The 23,963-nt window shown below is 43.6% G+C and overlaps 1 pseudogene; it reads left to right on the top strand.

Annotated features, from left to right (window-relative positions):
- Positions 1 to 22,758: 22,758 nt before the first annotated feature.
- On the top strand, positions 22,759 to 23,030 carry LOC130861808 (non-histone chromosomal protein HMG-17-like; annotated as a pseudogene).
- The last annotated feature ends 933 nt before the right edge of the window (positions 23,031 to 23,963 follow it).

Here is a 23,963-nt window from a genome sequence, read left to right as displayed (position 1 = left end):
CATAGCTTCCCCTTGACTGTTTGTGTAGGTTGCCTGGCTACCTGATATCCTCTATGAATGCTGGGGAAATAAAGCTGCATGCTGATTTAAAAAACAATCCAAGCCCTATTCATGATTTTACTGAAAATAAACTTTTTAGCTCTTTATCTAACCACCTAAAAATGTAGCGTAGCATATGAATCTCCCCTCTAGAATTCCCTGACTTTATCACTTTCTTAACTAACTTTCTCCATTAAGGAGTCCAGCAGACGTTTACTAAGCCATTCCCACCTTTGAGCGGAGAGCCACGGGTGTGTGTGTGTGTGTGTGTGTGTGTGTGTGTGTGTGTGTGTGTGAAAACTCTTATCTGACTTGGGGGTAAAGAATTCCAGCCCTGTAACCTGCTAGGGCTGGGGAATTGTTCATTATAAGGGTATATATTACTGGGAACATTTGTAACAGAGAGAAGAAAAAAACATGGATTGAAAGATGATGGTGTGAGTAGTCTTTCTAGCCCTCAGATGTTAGCTCTCTCCATTTATTGTGATGTCTTTATTTGAGCCCTGAGAGGGATTCTTAAGAGTTGGACTCTTAAGGTTCCTGTTACACAACAAAGTAGGTAACAGCTTGGCTCAGCATTGTGTGTGTGTGTGTGTGTGTGTGTGAGAGAGAGAGAGAGAGAGAGAGAGAGAGAGTCACATTCTAGTGACACTTGGAATAATTTACCAGAATCACATATGAAGTATGATAGTCCATTTGCCAGCTAAAACACAATCCTTCCCACAGAGAAGCCACAGTATAACCAGCAGAATTCAAGGCATCTGGGCTATACTGGGAACAGAGCCATTTAAACCTAAAGAAGTTGTCCCTAGGGTGAGTGTGAACTATTGTGATACAGTCCATAGCAGGACATGTGAAACTTGACCCCATCGTTCACCAGCTACTAGTACCTGCTTACCCAGGCAATTCTGCATATGCACTATGCACTATAGGCATTTCTTTAAACATTTAAAATCCTGTGACCACAGAGTACTTCAGGGTTTGAGTCAAGAACCAGAAGATAGTGGGAGATAAAGAGAACCTGATTCAACACCACATTATGATTATAAATGTATCTACTCTTTATACCAAATGTCTAAATTCATAAGATAATACTATCTAATCTAAGGGGGAGAATGAAGCATAAAGCAACAGCAGTCAGGAACCACAGAACCCCACTTCTAGGGATGCCAGCACCCCATTGTTGCATACCACAGCACCCCATTTATATCAGTGAAAACATCATCCTTATAAAATTTTGTAGAGATATTTTTCTTGGTGACCTTCTTTGCTTAGGTAGGTTTTTTTTGTTTTGTTTTGTTTTTTTGGTTTTTTGTTTTTTTTCTTTTGTTGTTGTTGTTGCAGGCAAAGGTGCAGATCCATTAAGAAAGGCTTCCTGTCTCCACACTAGCAACAAAAACCTCACATCTCTTTTAAGAAGCTCTGCCACCACACACTTAAATGGTGTTTATGAGCAGTTAGCATCAGGCTTCCTGGTTGTGGAATGGACCTAGAAACTCCACAGAGTTGTGACAATAAATGTGTCTGCACCAGTACCTTCACTATGGAGCTAGACAACCAAAAACCTAAGGAAAGGACAGAGCCAGCCACCAAAGCCACAGCTTTAATCCTAGATATACTGCTTAGCAGATTAAAGACTCATGTGGTCAAAAATGATAGAGCTATGCCTTAAAGACATATTCAGAAGGAAAAAGAAAAAAAACTCTAAATGGTTTACAATGTGTATAAAAATATACATAGACTTGGGGGAGAAAAGAAAAAGGATAGAGAAAGTCCTTTAAAAAATAAAGCAGCTGGGTGTAGTGGTGCACACCTTTAATTCCAGCACTTGGGAGGCAGAAGCAGGCAATCACTGTTAGTTCAAGGACAACATGGTCTACAGAGTGAGTTCTAGGAGAACCCGGTCTACATAGTAAGTTCCAGGACAGCCAAAGATACACAGAGAAACCCTGTCTCAAAAGACCAAAAATTAAAAAATAAAAATAAAAGAAACAGAGTAAGAAAAAAAAGTCATGTAAAGATAGAAAATACAGAGAGTCTGGACACTGTTATATTATTATGTTGTCTCTGAATTGTTTGACTACTAAGGAAGAAACAAGAGCCACTAAAAGACATTTAATTATAAATGCTGCTAGATTAATCCAACCTACATTTTAAAAATGCCTCGACTTCAAAATTTAAGCCAAAAGATATGTTACTTTGGAGAAGAGGCATTGTTTCTGTTTCCACAAGAAATGAGAGGCTATGGATTCATTCTTGGTTAAGAAAAGTAATGTTTGATTGAGGAAGACCCCCTGAATAATCTCCAATGGGAATGGATGGCCCAGATGATCCAACATTTCAGAGGACCTCTGTTGCAATTTCTTCTGAGTTCTGCATTCAGAAGAGCATCAAGATTACTGACTGAGATGATCCAGCCTCACAAAATACTCCAGTCAGGATGTGACCATAATCCTGAATTTTCTTTGGGTCCCCATAAGATTACCAGTGTCTCCGATCAGCAGAAAGTAGCCTAGATAACTGTACCCACATTCCCAAAAAATAGATTATGTAGATGCATGTCCTTGTTTACTATGCTGCTTACAAGTTGTTATAAACAATGATAGGAAAAAAGCTAAACAAAGGAGATTAGATTCAGGGTCTTGCTTTGAAAATAAAAAAAGGGGAACTGCTGTGGGATAATGCTTTTGTACACTGCAAAAAATGTGTCACTCATATTGGTTCAATAAAACGCTGATTGGCCAGTAGCCAGGCAGGAAGTATAGGTGGGACAACCAGAATAGGAGAATTTGGGGAAGAGGGAAAGACACAGTCACCATCCAGATGCAGAGGAAGCAAGGTGAGAACGCCTCACTAAGAAAAGGTACCAAGCCACATGGCTAAACATAGACAAGAATTATGGGTTAATTTCAGCTGTAAAAGCTAGTTAATAAAAAGCCTATTCTAATAGGCTAAACAGTTTAAAATTAATATAAGCCTCTGTGTGTTTCTTTCTGACTGAGTGACTGACTACAGGAGCAGGCTGGACAGAACTTCTGTCCTTCCATGGTTACTGGGGTACTGTTCACAGTTGAAGTGTGGCGTCACCAAGGTGCCTATCAATAGATAAATTGGAGAGCAAAGTGGTGTGTACATGTAGGCTATGCTATGTATGTATGCTGTAACAAAAAATGCAAATCTGTGACTCACAGATAGGTTCATGGGCATGAAAGACATTTTGTGAAGATAATAACAAACAGATACTGTTAGTTCTTTCTCAACTTTAATAGCGAAAGGAAATATTCACCACAAAGGAGAAGATAGGAAAGTAATCACTAGGGTTTGAGAAGGATGGAAGAGAGAAGGATACGATGAATATAAATAACAAAACAGTTCAATAGAAGAAGTTCAGCTGGTGCTGTACAGTCAGTAGGATGGCTACTGTTTGCCACAAGGAACCATAAATTCTCTAAAGATACAGAGGAGAGGAACTCAAAGGTTCTGAACATGAAGATAAGGAGACGACACGCTAATCTGATTAGTTACACATTCTGTTCACATGCTATCACACTGAACTCCTCCAATTGTTTCCAGAAGCCATTAAGTTAATAAACAAAAAAATCCTGGTACCAGGTGCTCAGTACGTGAGCTGTTAGTCATGGAGGCCTCTGCATCTCCCAAAACAATGTCGGCTACTATTGCTCTAGGTTGCCTACAGAACTAGATGACTGGGCCTTATTGCAGAAGCCATCACACATTTCAGTTGTAAGATATACAGAAACCAAAACGGAAATGAGCTGAAAGCTTCCTCCTTATTGGCTAGCTTTCATATAATATAAAGTTATATACAGCATCTGAGGAAGGAGAGTCATCAACAGTCTTAGCAGAGGTGGGTCAATCCTCCGCTACCTTACCAACCTTCCAGGCAGGATCAGTACAACCAGTGGCATGGCTGTTCTGTTATGGGGATTACCAACAACTTTCTGATTGAATCCGAGGCCCTATTCTACTGGAGGGAAACCATGCCTTACAACATAAAATTGGTCGAAAGCCCATAGCTAGAGAGAGTATGTACTCTAAAAGGAACCTACAACTGTCAATCAGCCTTCAAAATTTATATGGTCACAGAAGTTTCTTTTCTGCAGGAAGTAGCAGTGAATACAGAGACTCATAATGATTCAAAGTGCTGAGAACAAGAGATTACTGAGTGTTCATCCATTACCTCTACACAGACAGTTATGGCATTGATGGAGGTGGGTCATCTTTCTATCTGTTGTTTCATTGGTTAAGTAATAAAGAAACTGCCTTGGCCCCTTTAATAGGACAGAAAATTAGGTAGGCGGAGTAGACAGAACAGAATGCTGGGAGAAAGAAGCCGAGTAAGGAGTCGCCATGATTCGCCCACCAGACACAGACGCAGGTTAAGATCTTCCCTGGTAAGCCAGCTCATGGGCTACACAGAATATTAGAAATGGGTTAGATCAATATGTAAGAGCTAGCCAATAAGAGGTTGGAACTAATGGGCCAGGCAGTGTTTAAAAGAATACAGTTTCCGTGTAATTATTTCGGGGCATAAGCTAGCCATGCGGGTGGCCGGGTGCTGGGGACGCAGCCCCGCCGCTCTTATTACAATAGAGTGGCGCCCAGCGTGGTAATGAATGCCACGTAAAAGCTGAGAGGGCTTAAAAAGGAGAGAGAGAGAATTCAAGACAGTTTTTTGCTGTTTGTGGGTTGCGTGCCGCAAAGAAATTGTCCTGACTCAGCAGCAGGAAAAAACTGGCTGTTTTAAAATGCCGGCTTTCTGGGCTGTGCCGCCATTGCGATCTCTGTCTGGCTCCTGCAGGAGACAGAGCTTTTGAATTGAGCATTTGGAGTAAAGTGCTACGATTTGTTTGATGACAACTAGACTCACTGTGTGCCTAAAAGGAAGTCATTTTGTGCTGCGGCTCAGAGGCACAAGCAACTCCACCATGCTACTGGTGCAATGTGCAAGAGGCACGTGTGGCTCCGCCTTGTTGGACTGGGCGGGGCAAGCAGGCAGTACCTGTTTTTGACCTAGGAATGTCACAGCTTAGATTCTTTTTTTTTTTTTTTTTTTTTTTTTTTCAGGTATAATTTTTTTTTTTTTGGGATTTTTTTTTTATTAATTAATTAATTTAATTATTAAAGATTTCTGCCTCTTCCCCGCCACCACCTCCCGTTCCCTCCCCCTCCCCCAATCAAGTCTTCCTTCCTCCTCAGCCCAAAGAGCAAGCAGGTTTCTCTGCCCTGTGGGAGGTCCAAGGACCACCCACCTCAGTCCAGGTCTATTAAGGTGAGCATCCAAACTACCTGGGCTCCCACAAAGCCATTACATGCAATAGGATCAAGAACCCATTGCCATTGTTCTTCAGTTCTCAGTAGTCCTCATTGTCCATTATGTTCAGCGAGACCGGTTTTGTCCCATGCTTTTTCAGTCCCCGGCCAGCTGGCCTTGGTGAGTTCCCGATAGATCATCCCCATTGGGGTGCACCCACACACTGAGGCAATGGGGATGATCTATCGGGAACACAGCTTAGATTCTTAAGTGCTTAGCGATTTAAAAGCACAAAACAAAGTGCTCCTGGATAGTAAAAAAATTAGATTCACAATAGAACTGATTCAGACACTGTTGGATGAATGTACGTAGGCTTGAGAGAGAGAAAAATATATATATAAAGAATAAAGTTAATGTCTTAAAAAAAGGGTAAAGTCTTTAAAGAGACAGAGTACAGATAGTTATAGATTAAAAGAAATAAAGAAAAATAAGCCACGTAAAAATGGAAAATTCACAGAGAGTCTGGATTCTTTGTATTATTGTGTTTTCTTTAAAATTTTTGACTGTAAAGGAGCTAAGTGCAGAGAGACATTTCATTACATGGACTGCCAAGCTAAACCAAAATGGATATAAGGGTGTTTTGATTTCAGAATATGTGTCTAAGGATATGATGCTTTGGAGAAGGTCTTCTTTTGTTTTCACAGAGGACGAGACCCTGTTAATTGCTTCTATCCCAATATGGTATGATAGACCACGCCCTCCAGAAAGGTTGCTGTGAACACCCTCAAAAAATTGCTTCACTCAACTGCCCACTGAGATGAATGAACCTGGCACACAGGTTATATCATGAAAGACCTAATTAACGACGCCCCCATTCAGCAGGAAGCAGTTTGGAGAAAAAAAACTGCGCCCATGTTCCCAAATATTGTTTATAAATGTTCTTTTACATTTAAAGGGGGATATGATATAGATATGAATAATTTGCATTGGTATGGATTTTAAGGTCAATTTTGTTATGTGTATATGTATTTCTGATCTTGATTACTGTATTGTGATTGTATAGTTCATTTAAAATGTAATGTATAATTAGGAAATATAGGTTGTTAATGGACAATCATCGATAATTGTCAAGCTTTTAGTCATGTTAATTAGATTTTCTAGATGTGCATAGATATATTTCAGTTAGATAGGCATTCTTCATATCTTTCAAAGACTACAGAACATGGCATTTAATGTTTTAATAACTTAGGGTTTTTCATGACAATGAGACACGTTTGCTCCTGGCAGCACCAGCTACTTCAAGAGGAAGATGGGCACCGAAGAGGCTCCTTATGGAGTTTGATAGCCATTTGGGCAAGAAACTGTTCTTGCCTGGACTGTTGCATAAACTGGACACAAAGAACCTACAGAGAGAGGACTGCTGAACTTGCCTAAAGGTGAGATGGCTTTTCGGGGTTCCTGACTCCTAAAAGAGTCTGCGAGACATTCTGCAGGACACAGCAAAAAGTGACTGAACTGTCTTTGGAATTTCCTGCTTGATGAAAATGTCTGCTGGATACTATGAGCCTGAAGGTTGAAGATGGATGCCCCAACAGTACAAAAAAACTTTGGGTGACTGTCCAGGCAGTGAGATGTCTCTGTCATTTCTAGAGTTTTGGATCTCTTGTTTTCTTAGGTAATATTATATCCTTCTGGAGTCTTTGATGGAGTTGAAGAATGGATAGATAGTTATAGTTTTCCTTAGTTGTGATAAAGTAGATATAAATATTGTAACTGTAATTCTTGCTTGATAACTGTTTTGTTATATGTAATCTTACTATGTTAAAGTCTTTCTTTTTTGTTTAAACAGAAAAAGGGGAAATGATGGAGGTGGGTCATCTTTCTATCTGTTGTTTCATTGGTTAAGTAATAAAGAAACTGCCTTGGCCCCTTTAATAGGACAGAAAATTAGGTAGGCGGAGTAGACAGAACAGAATGCTGGGAGAAAGAAGCCGAGTAAGGAGTCGCCATGATTCGCCCACCAGACACAGACGCAGGTTAAGATCTTCCCTGGTAAGCCAGCTCATGGGCTACACAGAATATTAGAAATGGGTTAGATCAATATGTAAGAGCTAGCCAATAAGAGGTTGGAACTAATGGGCCAGGCAGTGTTTAAAAGAATACAGTTTCCGTGTAATTATTTCGGGGCATAAGCTAGCCATGCGGGTGGCCGGGTGCTGGGGACGCAGCCCCGCCGCTCTTATTACAATATGGCATCTTCTCCAAACCTCAGTGAACATTGCAGAAGACAGATAAGAAGGGATACAAGAGCCAGAGGATGGGGAAGAATGGTGTAAAATATGGCCTCTAGGTATGACGGAACTGTCGCATGCATAAACTCAGCAGACAGTGGTCACCTGCATGAGACTTAGCAAAGCCATGTTCCATTGTGTGTAATTAGAAGAGTTCACGAGACTCCACCCCTCCTTGAGGCAGTTAACAGTTACTGCACCGCATGCTCATGCAAGCAACCCTAATCAAACTCGGTGAGCCACAATAAAAAAAAAGGCATAAGTGTAGGATGGGGTTTGAGTGAAGGATAAGGGGTTCATAGGTGTAGGGATGAAAGAAGGTTACGGGGACCAGCTATAGTCCAAGTATGTTTTGCGTGTGTGCATGCGTGTATGCATGTGGGGTGGAATAATGAAGTTACATAATATAATTTTACAAAACAGCACCAAATGAGAATAATATGGCATGATTCATGTTTTCCAGGACATCTCCCTGCAGTCAGGAGAAAGATCATTGGGCATGTCTGACATGGCAATGCCCGGCCATGAATACATCGTGTTCACTGGTGGCTTTTATACTCAGTATGGACTTTCTTTTACTTGGTGTTCCCAGGTAGAGGGTTTCCTTCCATCTTGAAGGTGTGGGCTAAGTGGATTCCTTTTACAATGCAGCCATAAAGTCATAGTCCTGGTAGCAGCAGAGGGGAAACCCAAGAGCTTTTACAGACAGCCACTCATAACAGATACCATATCCCTGGCTCAGACTGCTGCTGCCTAAGGATTTACACAAGCCCCGGGCACAGGCAAATGTCAGCTACTTTGTAATTCAGCAAACCGGTCCAAGAGTTCTCATGTCTGCTTTTGGAATCCAGATTTCTCAGGTTTAGAGGGTCCTAATTAGCTGAAGTTAATAACATTTACACAGATCTCCACAACTACATAAGCCTCTTACAGCCCGAGGATGGGACATAATCTTACATAATCACTAATCTCATCCTACGGTGGGCCTCCATTTCGCTAGATACAATTTCCCTGGATTAGCACAACAGAAGGCAGAAGGCTGCCCTGTGGGGATCCTAGCCAGAGCCTAAATGAATGGAACCAATGAGAAGGTGCTTTGTGAAGGACAGTGAGCTTAATGACTTAAATTTTCAACCTGACTCATTGCATGTGCCAGGGTTTGTTTGCCAAGGAGAAGGACTAGGACCCATGCGCCATGGGCTTACATGTCAACACACACAACTGCTTCAACCAAGATTGCTTCTGCGCACGCCGCATGGCCTCCACTTGTGCTATTCTGCCCTCTCTTCCCAAAGGTCTTGGTGGTTTGAACACCACAGGAAATGTCTGTCTCTAGATGTCACCAGGGTTCTGGTATCTTCTATCAGCTATGTGTAAGTAATTGGTCCTGGACTCAGCTAGGAGGGAAATACATGTTACCAACTCCAGACACGTTCGTCTCCGTTAGGATATCAAGACTACCCCTGAAGTTTACAGAAACATTCTGCCACTGGGAGTATAATAGGGTAACTTTAGCATGTGGTCTTTATTATAAAACAAACAAACAAACAAAAAACCTGACTAGACTCCTTCTTATCCAGTGAAGTCAAAAGAGAAAAGATACTGAATTCCAAATAAACACAATACCCAGTAAAAAATTGAAAAGACCCTAAATTTGACTTAGTCCACACTTGCTCTAAGATGAGCTCGGTGATACTCCTTCCATCTGGCGTATTTCCACAGGACAGCACAGAACACTAGAATTCCATAGGCTGATTCTCTCTTTCCATTTCTCTCTCCCTTCCTCATTCATCCCTTACTTCTTTCTTCCTCTCTATCTACATATACACTATACACTTTTGTTAGGAACTATGACTTGGGGGACACCCTTCTTTTATAAGCAGCCCCGTAAAGAGGCAAGGCACCAAGTGACAAGGCACTGATCTTCCTATGAGTAGCTGCTTGGAAGACCATGTCGAACCCATCAAGTGTTCAGATGGCTGTTGAAGGTGTCCTCTGCATGACTCCAAGAGTTCTGGAACTTGAAGCATGTAGATATTAAAATACATATGAAAAACACCACAATTAACCTATTATTTTATACAATTACTCTATGCTATTTAAATTGTTTTTAAACAAGCAAAAGGAGACATTCAATTTCTTTTTATTCTCTGAGTGACTATGACCACCTCACCAAATATATAGAGTTGCTAGAATAAACCCTTTTTTATGCTGTATATGCTTCAACAATACCTTGTTTTAAAAAAAAACAACATTGGACAAGTTTTAATCAAAAGCATAAAAGAACAAAGTCAGTAAGAATAAAATCCTGAGTGACTGTATTTCCTAAACTCGCTGCCTCTGTTTATATCCCTGCTGCTATGGTCAAATGCCTTGAGAGAAGTTACTTACAGACAAAGGGTTTACTTTGGGGCACAGTTCAAGGTACAGCCCATGTGATGGGGAAGTCCCAGCAACAAGAGTTTGAGGCGCTGACCAGAGGCATCCATAATCAAGAAGCTGGGATTGATGTACTCATGTGATGGATGCTCACTTTCTTCTTTGTACACAGTCCAAAATCTCAGCCTAGGGAACAGTGTCACCTGCAGTAGAGTAGATGGGCCTTCCCAGCTCGGTTCACCTAGACAGGATAACCCTGGCTAGGCTTGCCCAAATGCCTGTCCCCCTACTGACTCCACATCTCATCTAGTTGACCATTGACATTCGCCATCACAGTCATGATGTAAATTTTGGTTGAAACTGGATGAAGACTTAGAGACTGACTTTTAGGCCATCTCTGCGGTGGAGACACATGCTAGTTGAGAGAATCCCCCTGCAGTTTTCAGATCATCCAGTTATCATTAGTTCTGCTATATAATAGCCTCTTCTATGAAAACTGAAAAAAAAGGAACAAGGAAAGAAAGAATTCTAAGGATTGTTGATGAACTAACGCATAACTAAGTCTTCATTCTTAATAAGCAAACTCTCATTCTGTCTCCACAAAGTGGTGGAGGGTGTGATGGCTCAGTGGATAAAGGCATTGGCTGCCAAGCCAACCAGCTGAGTCTAATCCTTAAGATCTACAAGAGGAATGGAAGAACCAACCTTCTATATTGTCCTACAACTTCCATACACACTCTGTGGCCCACGCTTCTGCATAGATATCAAAAAGATAAGACAAATATGGTATTTTCATGGAACTGATGTATTGAGTATGAAATTTAAGAGTTTTGCCATTTTATGACTATGCTAGACACTAACATTTATTTGTAATGTATATATGTATATATATTACAGAAAAAGTATGTCTGTGTGTACACAGAGAGGGGATAGAGAGATAGAGAGAAAGAGACAGGGATGGAGACAGAGAGAAAGAGTGACCTAGAGACTGAGAGGGAATTGGAATTTCCCTTTTCAGATCACATTAAAAACACATTAATTAAGAACACATTAAACTAGGGTATTGTCCTTCCCTAGAATGTAGGACCTGTTACTATGGTATCATCTTGATACCCATGACACTCAGAGAGGGTCTTCCATAAAGCAGATGCTCAGCTTCCATGTGATGAATGCATAGGTGTGCCAGTGAGTGAGTGTGTGTGCCAGTAAGCGAGTGTGCTGTGTATAGGTTTGCCAGTGAGTGAGTGTGAGGTATGCATAGATGTGCCAGTAAGCTAGAGTGTAGTGTATATAGGTGTGCCAGTGAGTGTGCTGTGTATATAGGTGTGCTAGTGAGTGAGTGTGTGTGCCAGTGAGCTAGTGTGCAGTATGCATAGGTGTGCCAGTGAGCGAGTGTGTGGTGTGTATAGATGTACCAGTGAGTTAGTGTGCAGTGTGCATAGGTGTGCCAGTGAGAGAGTGTGTGGTATGACCACAACCCTGCTCTACTCCTCTGCCATGTCATAATCACATTCACAGCCATGCACATGAATAATACACTGAATGACCAGGCAGGTTAGCTCTCTAAAAGGAGACAATCATCCCTTAGAAGTGAGAAACGGGAGCTATGAGTCCACTGCCACCCAGAGCAGGAACTATTCCATGTCCTACCTTATCTCTGACCCTATACTGACATTACTCTGCCCTAACACTGAGATGATAGGGTCCCCTTTCCACCAGTTAGTATTCAAGTGCTAGCACTGCCTGTAGATGGCTTGCTTTATTCAAACTCTTCCCTGGCTCCAGCACCCTTTTCTACTCCCATAAATGCAAACACTTGAGGTGTGGCCAAGAGAGGGGTAGTGTGAGCTACCTCTCTCAAGCCGGTTGAAATAAACCCAGGCCCCTTCTGGGATCCTCAATTTTCTATAGTGCTATGGTTTGACAAGAAATGTCTCCTAAAGGCTCACCTATCTGAACACATGTTCTTCAGTTGGGGGTGCTGTCTGGGGAGGTTGGGAACCTGTAGGAAGAGGAAGCTCACTGGAAGTGCATCAAAGGAAGGCTTTGAAGATGTATAACCTTGCCCCACTTCTTGCTCACCCTGCTTCCTGTGTGCTGGTGAAAGTTGTGATCAGCCAGCCACCTGCCCTGGCCACCTGCCCCGGCCACCTGCTCCGGCCACCTGCTCCAGCCACCTGCTCCAGCCACCTGCCCCGGCCACCTGCTCCAGCCACCTGCTCCAGCCACCTGATCTGACAACATGCTGCCATGCCATGTTTCCTGCCATTCTAGACTCTCCCTCTGGAATTTGTAAGCCCAAATAAACCCTTTATTTTCTAACTTGCTTTCCTTGGGGTGTTTTATCACAGCACCAGGACAGTGACTAATACATGCAGCAGCTCCTAATTTTGTTTCCAAAATCTCTATCTCTAGCTAGCAAGGTATCCCAGTACTCAGGAGAGAGGAGGCAGGAGTTCAAGACTACCCTCAACTACTGAGAGAAGTTAGGTCATGCTGGGATACATGAGACTCGGTCTAGAAAAAAGAAGAGAATTGCCAGGGTATATAATATGGTACCACCTTAGCACACATTAGTGGGTATAAAATTGCTAAAACGAGCCTGCTGGGCTCTGGTCCTGTGGTTACTGTAGCATTTGCTACAGAGTCAGGTGACCCAGTCAATCCCACCTGGTGGCTCAGTCTTCTGCCCTTATGTTCTTTATTTAAAATTGGATCATCTGAGGATCTTTCAAGAAAAGGAGATTTTAATAAACCATGGAGTCCTCCTTCATATTTTAGGCCTCTCCTTGTCTTGAAGTCCCTCGTGGCTCCTTGTCAACCGGATTTCACAAACTCATGTCACCGATCTTTGCTCCATTTCAGAAACCCACTGAGTCACTGGAGTGAGCATCGCTTTTGATAAGCTGCTCAGGAAAGGAAGTGGAAGAAGTTAATGCATTTAATGCATAAATTATCAAGCCACCGGGCACTCTGTGCTGCTGATGTGACAGCCAAGAAATGAAAAAGAATAATATTTTACAAGGTAGAAGTTGGTAGGGAAAAAATGCATCCTGTTACTCTTCTCAAGACGTAAATGGCCCCGTGTTGGGGGCTAATATTGACTCTCTTTGTCACCAAGAGAAGCAAACTTTACCTTGATAAAAATATATTTCTTATTTTGCAAGAAGGGGATTTAACTACATGTAGTATCTGGTCTGTTTTTCTCTTTCAAACGTGTGTGGTTCTAGCAGCCTTATGGATGGGTCTGATAACTAACAACAAATGAATCAATTATCTAGCTCTTAATCTTTCATGAAGACAAAAGAACAGCAAATCCTTTCCCTTCCCACTTTCAGGCTACCTGCCCCTTTCTGAGCATATCCACAAAATCTGCCTCATTGACTCTGAGAAAGTCTGCACTCATGGGGACGTCATTATGATCATTGCATGTGCCCACAGATCAGCACAGTACCATGCAGAATGCTGTGAGGTCCATTGTATGGAATCAAATAAAAATCTCCCATGATGTAAATTTGCGAGCTGAAGATTGACAAGACATTCCCATGTAAGAGTCATTGTTTGTGTCCAAGAGCAGTCAGCAGACAGGCTGCATTACCACAGTTCCATTGAGAAGCCTTGGCTCCTCCATATGGGCGGTTTTTGCTCCTTCATGGAGCCACACAGAGATGAATAATGAGTGATCTGATGCAAGCCCAGTGGAGTCATGTTCTCCAAAACCTAGGTGCATCAACCAGCTGCTAAAACCAGAAGATGCATGCCATCCCCAGTACCAAGCAACCTGGATGCATCTCTCAGCTCCGCTTTATGGGGAGTCTTGAACTTGAAGGTTTGTAAGAACAAGATGTCACGCTCTGCTGTGTTCAGACTCCTCTCGCACAAGGTCATCATACAGTTTAGATCTGTACACAGAGAAATACATTTACAGATAGTGTCAAGAAAATTGTAGCTGGCACCATATAAAGGATAATGTAGAAATTATTCTCCATCAACTGGAATGTCTGGGAATCATGGATTCTTAGACACAAAACTCCTCACTTTGAGTCAAGTCAGGGTTCAACTGTTGCCACCAGACTGTGTTGCTCAGAATATTCAGGTGCAGTGTGGCTCAGACTGGCGAGCAAGTGCAGGGGTAGGGGTGGAGTGAGTAGGCTGCAGGTCTGGGAAGCAGAGTGTGAGAAGGACTGCATGATGTTTTTACCTTATCCAAATTCATCAAGAAGCAAAAGTTGAACTATAATGAACATCGCCTGGTTCCCAAACTAGAAGCCCTCTTTACTATTTCATGACTATTTTTAACATACAGGATAAAATCAAGGTTATATGGTCCAACTGCTGAGCCATAGGTATGCTAAAGTATATGCTTAGTTCAAGAAAAATCCAACAAAATCCTCAGGACTAACATGCTCTGGAATGCTCTTGTACACTATAAAGTTTCATCACTTGTATTGGTTTAATAAAATGGTGATTGGCCAGTTGCCAGGCAGGAAGCATAGGCAGGGCGACCAAACTAGGAGAATTCTGGGAAGAAGAAAGGCAGAGAAATAGTCACCAGCAAAATGGAAAGGAAGGAAGATTAGATTGCCTTATTGAGAAAAAGTACCAAGCCACATGGCTAAACGTAGATAAGAATTATGGATGAATTTAGGTTGTAAGAGCTAATTAATAATAAGCCTGAGCTAAAAGGCCAAACAGTTTACAATTAATATAATCTTCTGTGTGATTCTTTGGGACTGAATGTATGTGGGACCGGGCGGGGCAGAAACTTCCATCTACACTAATGAGCTTTATTTAGCTTTAGCTGTCAATTTGACACAGCCTCGAGTCACCTGAGTCTCAATTAGGAGGGTACCCAGATCAGACAGGCTGATGGTAACCTCTGTGAGAAATTGTCTTCATCCATATGGGAGAGCCCAGTCTACTGCAGGGGCACAATCCCTACGTAGGTGGGTCTGCACTACAGAAGAAAGTTAGCTGAGCAAGAACCAGGGAGCAAGCTGGAGAGAAAGTCAGTAAGCAGCATCCCCCTAGAGTTTGTGTTTCAACTGCTACTGGAGTTTGTCTGATTTCCCTCTGTGATGAACTACGCCCCAAGCATAAGCTGAAATGAGCTCTTCCCTCCCCACAGCGTTATTGGCCAGTGTGTCTTATCACAGCAACAGAGCAAACTGGAGCACAATGTCTGATTTCTTCCCTGCAGAATGACTCGTACTGGACCTCTCAGGGCAAGGCTGAGCCAAATGAGAAACAAGCAAGCAGATGGGAACCCAGCACAGCGTCTAAAGAAATCCTCAGCACCAGGAACGATGACTGGCTGAGAATTCACTCGTGTTTCAGATTCGGGGTTTTAGATCTGTGGATATTTCCATGTACACAATAAGATATGGCTCTAAGCATAAACACATATTCAATCTCATTTCACACCCTTTATACACACAGCCTGAGCATTGTGTGAGATAGGAGTGATATTCTTCTGAGTTTGGTAATTCTGCAATTGTTGCTGTTGTTTTGTTTGTGGTACTGAGGATAGGATCAGAGCTTTGCACATGTCAGACAAGAGCTCTACCGCTGAGCAACAGCCACAGGCCCAGGCCTGGGTGCATATTCAAATCTGGGTCACCTAAGGTCATGTTGGCATTGGGGCAATGTTCATAGTCTCAGACCTCAAAGCTTTGCAGATTTGGGCTTTTGGGATTAAGGAAAGTCATTTCATACTAAACTGATTCACAGAACAGACCGTGAGCTCAGCAGTCTTCTCTCCTAGACAACAGCTGCCATGTTGGTGAGGAAGAAGGCAAAGGAGAAAGTTATGTGTTCACCCACCACTGTCTGTGAGGGGTGGTTTTCAGGACACACACACCCTGAATAACAAAATCCATGATGCTCAGATCTCTTACACTAAACAGTACCAATTTTTGGTAGAATCTGTGTACACACTCCTGTGTGCCTTAAGTCATCTCTGGTTTATGAACAAGAACCTGGAATATTGCTGATCCAATACTCTCATTTTAATTTCTGTTGGGCTATCTTTAGTTCCTAAAAATCCATCCCTTGCCCATATCTATGTCAGACCTAACCCACTTAAAGTTAAAGATCTTCAGAATACAGAGACCCTCCCTCAGAGACCCAAGGTTAAATCCTTCCCTCCTCTGAGTTGCTTCTGGTCGAGATGTTTTGCCGTGGCAAAGTGGATGATACAGATGTCCTCCAAGCACATCCTTCCTGTGTTCAGATCATGATGTCCTCATCCTCTGGTTGCCTGAGGAATGGGAGACTTTACTTGAGTCTAGCAAACATGGGGCTTCGCTCACTTCCATGGCGCCTGGCATTGGAGGCCCTGCTCGGCAAGGCTGTCCTCAGCTCTGGCAACCTTCTAGACAACTCTATCATTCCGACTCTGTCCTCCTTTGCTTCACACTCTGAGAACTAGAGGCTCTTGGTCTGCAGGCGGAAGAGTAGCTTCTGGCTTGCTCAGATGTCTTTTGAGAATGCCTCATTGTGGTAGCGCATTAAATGTGCGTGTAATGCGTTGATCCATTAGGCTGCGGCGATAACCCCTCCCACAACAAGAGCTGGCAATGGCAGTTTGAGACATTGTCCCGTGCTGTGTTTATGCTGCCACCTTTGGAGCTCAACCAGCAGCCGAAGCAAAGGGCAGAAACAGTAAAAGACTGCAAAGCACGGTCTGATATTTTCTTCTCCCGACAGCCTTTGACCCCAGCCACGGCGAGGTTCTCTTCCAGGGCTCTGGGCTGCTTCACATCGGAGGTGGCTGTAAGAAACGTTTTAATGTGTCTCGAGCAGTAAATATAAAGAAATTGAGTCCGAATTACTATCTGCAATAAAAGCAGCACTGGGTGAGGAGGGCACTGTAAGCTGTGAGCGGCTCAGCGGCCTGCTAAAGCCCAGGCAAAGGCAGGTTCATTTAGAGTCCTTTTAAACCCCACCCGGAGATAGGATGGAGTTGTTCTTGTTCACGGGTCAGTTTTTCAGCTCCGCTAATTATATTTTGTGGACCTAATATCCTCGATGCCATTTCAATTTTGGCATTCACTCTTGGCCTCCTTGCCACCCAGAAGTTGCCTTCTAGACCCTACTCTGCAGTGAGGGGGCAGGAGGCATACCACCCTCGGCCCACCCCTGTCACGTGACTGACCTCCGGGCGTCTCAGTCTGCTGATGCGGAGCAGCCACCGAGACTCGCTGTTGGCTGGTTATTTATTTTTGCAAGTCCCATGTGACAGGAAATATTAATAAGTGACCCCATAGGAATTTGTCACTCCCTTATTTGGAAGGACACCATGCTGTGTTGTCTGTGGGCTTGGACACATGTCATATTTACCATCTTAGAGCAGATTAGACAATGGCACAGGAAAAATTAATTAATAGAGATTTCAGCTTGGCTTTCACGTCCCTAAAGACTTGACTCAGGCAGACATTTCATTTTTTTTTCCGAACTGGACGCTGTGCAGAGATAAATGAAGGCAGATGGCCTTACCACGAAGCTACTTATCTTGATGGAAAAGCTCCGGGAGCCACAGCTGTAAGTGACCATGACCCTGTGACATCCCGCACATAGACAAGCTTGGAGACAAGGGGAAGCAGCATGCCGCACAGCTGCAGCTGTAGGAGGAGCCCTCATGGTGCGGCTGTGATTATTTTTGGTTTAAACTCTGCATCCCATTAATTCTGATATAAAAGGCTGATCCCGTGATTCTGATGTATCTGCCACCAAGAGAGAGCACGATCTGATTGAGCAGATAGAATCCCACACCGTCAGACCCCAGCCATCTCAAATCTGAGCTCCTATCACCTCGCGGCTGTTATATATTTTAAGGTCTCGGTCCTCAGAGTTACCTCAGCAATGTTTCATCAGCAGACAGTGAAAGGAATGACAATGGGGCTATCTGGAAACATAAAAGTCATTTGGGCACCTGTAAGTGTCAAGCTATTAAAGTAGGAAATGAATGCTTGGGGTTGTTCTCCTCCCTCCGGATAAACATCCGAGGGACATGATGAATTGCAGGGAACGAAACAAACCTCTTATCTCCACGTAGACTAAAGAGCTCTTGCCAACCGTTACATCCTCTGTGCCTGTAGATAGGGAACACCTGCTGCGTGGGCTGGAGTCTCTTACCTAGGGTGCTTCTGTCTCCATCCAAGTGAGCATTTGTTCATGCAGCCAGGATATCAGAGACCAGCATCATAAAAGCAGATGTAATGGACAGATTTAAGGCTGTCCTGAAGGACTCAGGGAATACATTTGTGAACACAGGGAGCAGGGTTGAGTGTTCTCATGAATTACAAGTTGGGGGTAGATTTATTTTATTCTGTGGGTATGGGAGTTTTTCTGCATGTGTGTGTACCATGTGCATACAGTACCTACAGAGGCCAGAAGAGGGCATCCAATCTCCTAGAACTGGACTTACAGTTATGGTTATGAGCCATCATGTAGGTGCTAGGAATCTAACCCCAGTCCTCTGGAAGACCAATAGGTGGTTTCATCTACTGAGGCATCTCTCCAGCCCTGAGTTATAGTTTCTAATGACTCACACCAGGCAGAAGTTTAAACGTATCAGGGTGGGATCAGTTCCCTTCAAAATCGAAAGGAAGTAACCATGACATGGGAGATGATTATTAGGTGTTAGGTGAGAGAAGAGGGTTAAGTGACTATTTTCCCTTCCTCTGCATGGAATGCATTAACAGCTGCATTCTAGTATAAGCCTCTGCTGTGCAGGAACAAGAACAATAGCATGTCATTGTATGCCTTATTTGGGGGTTATCTTAAAGCTTGGTTATAATCATGTCTTGCTCTCTGGATAGCCAGTGTATCTCAAGACCCTTGCAAGCCTATCCCAGGACACCACAGATTCCAACCCTCTTTTAACATAGCTGACTCAGCAATCACATCTATGCTCCCTTTGAAGGAAATGTTAATTCCTTCAAATGTTAAGCATGCGCATTCAGACCTTCCCAGACTGTCTTCCTGCAGGTAGCACAGGATTCTAAGGAAAGACACAAGACTCTGCAAGTCAGTCACGAAGCACACAAAAAATTTCTTGGAGCTGTTCTCAGACTCTTTGTAGGAAAAAAGACTCTATCTTACAGTCTCCCCATAGAGTGTTTTTAGGGATACAATTTACCCCATGTTATCCACACAGAGGGCGCATTTCCTCCATTCAAGCCAGGTTAAGAGAAACACAGCTGACGTGTATCAGATAAACCTGAAAAGACCTTGAAATTAAGTACCTGGCACAGAGAAGGAAAAGTCTAAAAGGCAGTGGGTGGAGCTTTCTGTCTTTGATTGACAAATGAGAAAAGATAACTATCCAGACAGTGGCCAGTCAAGTGCCCTTCATGGTAGAATAGCTAGTCACCTTGGAAAGTGGCCTGTGATGGTTTGGAGATGGACCATTTCAAAAAGCAGCCTGCCAGGGAGGAGGGAAGACAGCAACAAAAGGATTGTACCCAAGGTATACCACCAAAGAAGCTGAAGGAGAAAGGAATCAGGGTGACATAAAAAAAAAAATGATTTTGGAACAAGCAGGATAACTAGATAACCAGGGGAGTGATTTTGAATAGCGTTTCTCTAGTGATAGAATCAGACCTAAGATGAGAAAGATCCTAGCAGAGCATTCTATGGAGAGAGAGTCGGGACGACAATCCAGTGGAGGACCCTGGCTTTACCTGTCACAAGAACAGACAGAAAGCTTCTACAGACTTCAGTCTTCACAGAAGACAGCAGCTCCAGACTCACCATGGAGAGTGGGTGTCTAGGGAGTGATACACAGAGGTTAGCCCTTGCCTGTGTGACACAGGACTGACAGACAGGAAGTATAGGAAGTACAGTGTTGAGAGACAGACAATGGTCCAGTGTGACTGGCCCAGTGTGATGATCGATCCTGACTGTCAGACTGACGGTACTTAGAATTCCCAAAAACATTCTGGCTTGTCTGTGGGGGAGTTTCACATAGAGTTAGCAGAGGCAGGGAAAATCCATTCTAACTCTGGACAGCACTATTGTATGGGTTGGCTTCCTGGACAGGATGATGAAAGGCAGAAGCAAGCTAAGTGCCAACACTAATCCCTCCGCACTTCCTGGCCACAGATAGGCAGAGTGTGACTGACGACCTCATGCCCCTGCTGCCAGGCCAGGATGACACCCTGCTGGATGCTCACTAGGACTATGTACCCAACAAGCTCCTCCTTCCCTGACTGGTCACAGCAGTAGAACCGGCTAATCCACTTGGTCATTCAGGGCTCAAGCCTGGTGAGAAAGCAGAGAGTATCTGCTGGCCCAGGAGAAGCCACCTTGAGACAGGGGATTTGTGATTCTGAAACACTACTCAGTGATGCTGCCCAGCTGCTGAGTGAAGGCCTGGTCTTGGTGGCCACTAAGAGGTGATAGAGATGGTGTTGTTTGCTGGCGTTCTGGAGAAGCAGCTTGGCGAAGCTTGGTGAAACCAGTGAACATTCGATCAACAAGCACACAGGACTCTCCCAGCAGTTACAGCAGGAGGCTGCTGAAGGAGAGGAGTCAAGCTCGCCAGCCAGAACCCTGAATGCCCAGGAAGCCTTGGGACAGTTCACAGGAAGTGAGTGCAGTGGGTTGGAAGGGCAGCTAAAATTCCATGTTTCATATATCGTGTGTGTGGTCTGTCACTCACTCAAATGATGACGTCACAGAAGCAATCAGATACAGGAGGCCATTGGGAAATCAGAACTGGAGTAATCAGCACAATCATGATATTTAAAAAGATGAGTACCCCTTTGTCACACGTGGGAAGAATGAAGATAGAGAGGGAGACTCAGAAGCAGTTCTTAGAAAAACAAACATTTAGAGGTCACCTGAAAGACAAGCCATCCTTCAGATGAGGGAGCCCCCAGTGAAGTTGCTAGGCAGCCAGAAGAGATTCTTGAACCTCTGACATCATGGCCCAGAAACTCCTTGTTCTGCTGCCTCCCAAGTCCCTGCCCATTAATGGGGCATGCACATGCATGCATGTATGCTCAATCACATGTGCACATGCACACGCACACACATACACACCCCATACCTGAAAGCCTCTGGGAGGCAAAACTACTCTGGTTGAGAACTAGTGTCCTGGACCAAAGGAGCTGTCAACTGTGTCACATACAGCATCAAACAGTCCAAAGCACTTAAGTGACCAGACCCCAGGCTTGTCAACTGGAGGTCATTGTTGGGCTCTGAGAAAGTCAGGTCACTGGAGTGTTGACAAATGAGACAGAGATGGAGAATACTGCGGTGCTGTTGGAAGGCCTTGCTTGGATAAAGAATACTCACAGGATGGGCACTTGAGGTAAAGAGGTCCTTTCTCCCCTGGGAACATGCAGAGGGCACTTTATTCCCCTGGGAACACACTAATGCTAATAAAATAACTTAGCAGAGAGGAAGGAACTGGTGATTCAGGAGTTTGTAAACTGTGCACAGAGAGCCACACTGGGACCACACTGGCTTTGGGACAAGAACTTATGATGCCAAATGAAAGGGACATGTGAGGAAGGCAATGCTTGGACACAGAATATGGAGGCAGGGTGCCTCTTGTTGTACAGAGATGCAGAACAACCTGCCCATGTCTTTTCTGAAAGGGCCACTGACTTGAGAGTAACCTCACAGCTGGATGTGGGTGTCCAAGACTTCTCCCCAACTGTTCACAAACCTGTTCAAATGCACAGCTAACTCCCTCAGCTCACAGGACCTTCAGCCAGCCCCATGCAGTAACTACACAGCACTCATCCCTCAGTGTTTTTATTACCCTTTTATGCCTTGTGACTTTCTCCTCTTCACCCATCTCTTCAAATCCTGAATATCTTTCCTTGTTTTCTATGACACTGCTGACCAAGAGTCTGATGGAGTATTGATTGTAACATCCCAATACCTAAATATTTACCCAAAAAACATAAACAGTAACTGTAAAGTAAAATTTAAATTTCAGTATATAGTTTAAGTTAGACTTTCAGGGCAAGATGAAATAGTAAAAGTATTATTCAAGTTTCCCTGCAGAAACAGAAACAATAGTAATATATGTTTACTTGTGCAATATGATTTATGTTCATGTGTGTGTGTTGGGGGAGGGAGTGAGGAACAGACAGGCAGGAGGCTGTTATAATGAGTTCTACGGCAGGCTTATGGAGGGTGGTGAGTCCCGAGGGTTGTAGTTCACAATCTGGAGCCGATAATATCCAATGGAATCTTTACCCAAACACGAGAGGCTACAGTCTTACCTTAGAAGGACTAATAAATACATCAGTTTAGTGTAGAGGAACTGATGTTCAGCTCCAGGCAAGAATTCAGGAAAGATTCCTTTCTGTTCAGAGAGATAAACTCTTTTCCTTCTATCTAGATCTTCAGATGAAGTGCTTTCTCACCAGGAAAAACAATCTGCTCTGGTCTAGAAACCCGAAACATCAGAAACAGGATCTGGAGCCTGTCATGACTGGAGTCATTGCCTTCCCTGTTCTTGGCATTGCTGCTAAAAACGTCACCGTGTGCAGTGGTCTTGATGTGTGAGGACCCCGACTCATACATTGAAATACTAACCCCTGGGGTGGTAACCATGAGGAAGAGACTGCCAGAGAGGTGAGTAGATCATGAGGACAGAGTGTTCTGTTCGTGCTGGAACTAGAGAGCAAGCTGAGTAAGGACAGCCTGTAGAGCAGCAGTGTGAAGAAGCAGGGAGAACAGCCCCCAGAAGGACCCAACCGGCTCACCACTGCATCCCTGCATTCAGCGCCGGTGCCTCCTGCTGCCACCATGCCCAAAAGAAAAGCTGAAGGGGATGCTAAGGAAAACAAGCCAGGCTGGAGGACTAGCCACAGAGAAGAACTACAAGGCTGTCTGCTAAACCTGCTCCTCCAAAGCCACCGCCCAAGCCTAAAAAGGCCCCTGCAAAGAAGGAAGAGATGGTACCCAAGGGAAAGAAGAGGAAGGCGGATACAGGTAAGGATGCAGATAATCCTGCAGAGAATGCAGATGACAAAACAGACCTGGCCCAAAAAGCTAAAGGCGCTGGAGAAGCCAAGTGATATGTGTGCGTTTTTTATAACTGTGTACTTCTGGTGACTGTACAGTTTGAAATACTATTCTTTATCAAGTCCTATAAAAGTGCAGAATTTTGTTTTACTTTTTTTTAAAGCTATGTTGTTAGCTCACAGAACACTTCATTGTTTGGTGGAGGAAGGAATATGTGTCACTAACAATGTCTCCCAAGCTGGATTGATAATGGTTGATGATGGAAAATATCTTTCCCTGATAATTTTGAAAGACTCCTCTTGGCTCCCAGAAGAGATGTCCTGGTATTGACATATGTGGCCACCATGGTAGAACATGCCCTGTGAGAAAAAACTAAATTCATTTTTCTACCTCCTTCCCCTGTACCATCAACATAGACTTAACTCCCTTAAGACCAGAAACCTGTTGGAATCTGACCTCCAAAATTGGCTTTGCCAGTCTGTTGAACAATCTGGACTTTTCAGTGACATTATTGAGTGTCCTCAAAATAGTAGCGGTTTCTTCTATAGAAGATTATGGATCTTCAGATGGATAATTCTGTTTTCATTTCATTTCCTGGAAGTCAGGGCCTGCTTGTGAAATGTTGTCAAACAGCATTCTCAATGTGAAATGCAGCCCTCACTCTAAGCTCCTCCCCCTTTTCAAAGCATCAGAAAGACTCATCGGGTTTTGTAGTGGCTTTCTGATGTTGGTAGTTGATACAAGAATGGAGTTTGGAAGTTCTTGTACCCTGTAAATGACTGTCTGCTTGCATCCTGCCTGGAAAACCATGTTTGTGGAAAGTGTCTTTAATAAAGCTGGGTGCAATTTGGCTTGGAAAAAGAAAGACAGAGAGAGACAGAGACAGAGACAGAGACAGAGACAGAGAGAGAGAGAGAGAGAGAGAGAGAGAGAGAGAGAGAGAGAGAGAGAGCCCATGGACATCACATCCTCTCACCCCAGGAAGA

This window comes from Chionomys nivalis, chromosome 2, assembly GCF_950005125.1.
Source record: "Chionomys nivalis chromosome 2, mChiNiv1.1, whole genome shotgun sequence".
Taxonomy (NCBI): domain Eukaryota; kingdom Metazoa; phylum Chordata; class Mammalia; order Rodentia; family Cricetidae; genus Chionomys; species Chionomys nivalis.
This window is presented reverse-complemented; position numbering and strand designations above follow the sequence as displayed.